Here is a 2,906-nt window from a genome sequence, read left to right as displayed (position 1 = left end):
GTGGGCAAGCTCTTTAACCACTAAGCCATCTCTCCAGCCCTAGTCCCAATCTTTCTTCATAGCTGTAGTAGTTACTGTCTCATTGCTCAGACAACATGCCAGGATCATCAGAAGATGCTTAGGGAAAGAAAGAGCTAACATTAGCTAGTGGTTTCAAGGGGAAGTCCATCTTAGCAGTGGAAATATGACAGAAGCAGGACGCTGACTGTTGGCAAACACAGGATATTATATTCCTATCCTAGTTGAAATGACATTAGTGTATATGAACTCTCAGGTCACACTTCACACAGCAGTATCATACAAATGCACACACATTGCACAGCAGTTATAAAAAGGCTGAAAAGAGGCCAGGCTTCAGCCAGTCCTTTCAGCATTGCCAATAGCACGATTGCCACCTTAGCTTTCTTGACACAGGAAAGCAGAGTCCGGGCTGGGGATGTTGGGGGTCTGAGGGTCTCTGCACCTGCCATGATGGATGGTTTCTTCTTCGGCTGTGAACTCTCCAGCCACACTGGCTCCTTCACCCTCAAGATGGAGGAACAGGATGACACGGGACATGTGCTGGTGTTGACGAGGCTCTGCCTCACTGAGGGAGCCAAAGACGAGTGTAACGTGATGAGCCCGTGGTCCAGCACCGTGATCACCAGGAAAGCACAGACCCTGCTCCCGATCTCAAGTTGTCTTGCCCAAGCTCAGTCGGGATGAATTCCAACTCCAACCACCTGCATGTAACCTTTGGCCTGAAGTTGCATCACTGGCTGACATCAGAGTGTTACTATAAGCAATGATGTTTCTGAAGAAAAGGAGATGAAGAGGAGAGTCAAAAGGAGGAAGCCAATTTATGCCTCATCCTTCCTACCAAAAAGTACAGGGGCAGGCCTTAGCCCAGTTAGGTCTGCACCATGCTCCTGGAGATGTTTCAAGATTTTCAAATGTTTCTTCTCTGTTGAAGAGCAGAGTCTGGGGAAGGGAGTGTTGGGTGGGAGAGAAGGGTGCATTCTCTTGGGGGCCCTCTTGCTGTGGTCTTACACCCTGCCTAAGTCTTCCCTTTGCTGTAGGGGTGGGAGCATCCCTTAACTTCTGTCCTGATCGGCTTTCTCCACCTGCTCACAGAAAGGATTGAAAGTATCTAGAGCTGGGGATGCTTAATAGTGGAGAGCCCTTGACTAGCAAGTGTCATGCGTGAGACCCTAGATTAAATCCCCCCCTCCCGCAAAAAGTCAATATCTGAAGTTCAGTGCAGCATGTTTTTATACTTTTACATTTTTGACATTTTATTTTTAGAGAGAGATAGAGAGAATGGGCATGCCTGCTTATGTGCATGTGCGACATTGCAGGTTTTGTCACTTGTGTCTGGCTACGTGGAAGTGGAGATTCAAACATGAGTTCTTGGACTTTGCACATAAGCATCTTAACCACTAAGCAATCTACTTTTTACTTTTTTTTTTTTTTTTTTTTTTTTTTTGGCTTTTTGAGGTAGGGTCTCACTCTGGCTCAGGCTGACCTGGAATTCACTATGTAGTCTCAGGGTGGCCTCGAACTCACGGTGATCCTCCTACCTCTGCCTCCCGAGTGCTGGGATTAAAGGCGTGCACCACCAAGCCCAGCTACTTTATTTATTTATTTTTTTTTTTTTTTTTTTTTTGAGATAGATTCTTACTCTAGCTCAGGCTGACCTGGGATTCACTATTAGTCTCAGGGTAGCCTTGAACTCACAGCAATCCTCCTACTTCTGCCTCCCAAGTGCTGGGATTAAAGGCATGCACCACCATGCCTGGCTTTTTTACATTTAAATATATATGTGTTTTAACTTTTACTTATTTGAGAGAGTCAGAGAGAGACAGAGACAGAGACAAAATGGGCATGCCAGGGTCTCCAGCTGCTGGAAACAAATTCCAGACATAGGTGCCACCTTGTGCACCTGGCTTACATGCCTCCTGGGGAATCAAACCAGGGTCCTTTGGCTTTTCAGGCAAATGCCTTAACCTCTAAACCATCCCTCCAGCCCGACTTTTACATTTTTAGATAAATATTTAAATAAGTGGTATGGGGGGAGGGGTGTTGGGAGAAAAGGTTAAAGAAGCCACAGAATTCACAGAGGCCTTATTGAAGGCAGAGGCAGAGTTGGTACAAATACTGCATGTGGCTAGATATGATATTAACAAACCCAGCTGGGGGGCTGCTGGAGGCATACGGAACCCAGCCGAGCTACAATTGCTTCAGTACCATACAGTTGGTGCCGTAAGGGCTTGCTTCTGGTTTTCAGCTATGGCTTTAATACAGCCATGTTCGTGTACATTCTCAATCTGCTTTGCTAAGTTTATTGATGATACCTTTTTATTTTTTGCTACATGTTGCTGTCCATCATATTTTTAAATATGTATTTCTTAATTTTTTAATTATTTATTTGAGAAAGAGAAAGAGGAGGAGAGAGAGAAGAGGCACACCAGGGCCAAGATATATGCGCCACCTTGTATATCTGACTTTACATGGACACCAGGGAATTTAACCTAGGTCCTTGGGCTTGGCCACCAAGCACCTTACCCACTAAGCAATCTCTCCAGACTCATCTTGTTGGGTTTTTTTGAAACAGGATCTCTCACTGAACCTGAAGTTCACCACTTCAGTTAGACTAGGTAGACAGCAAGCCCCACCGATCCGCCCATCTCCACCTTCGCAGCACAGGGGTTACAGGTACGTCTCACCATGTCTTGGCTTGTATACGGGCGCTGGGATCCACACTCCAGTCCTCATACTTATGCACTCAGCACTTTACCCAGCCAGCCCCTATGTGGTACCTTTTTACTTTTAGGAGTAAGTTATTTATCAGTCTGTACCACATGGAAGATGCTGGAAAGGTAGTAGTGTCTACATGTCTATATGTATAAAGCACATATTTATTTGCT

At 45.5% G+C, this 2,906-nt stretch overlaps 1 pseudogene; it reads left to right on the top strand.

The window, feature by feature from the left end:
• The first annotated feature begins 303 nt into the window (after window positions 1–303).
• LOC123460219 lies at window positions 304–884 on the top strand (annotated as a pseudogene).
• The last annotated feature ends 2,022 nt before the right edge of the window (window positions 885–2,906 follow it).

This window comes from Jaculus jaculus, chromosome 4 (genome assembly GCF_020740685.1).
Source record: "Jaculus jaculus isolate mJacJac1 chromosome 4, mJacJac1.mat.Y.cur, whole genome shotgun sequence".
Taxonomy (NCBI): Eukaryota; Metazoa; Chordata; class Mammalia; order Rodentia; family Dipodidae; genus Jaculus; species Jaculus jaculus.
This window is presented reverse-complemented; position numbering and strand designations above follow the sequence as displayed.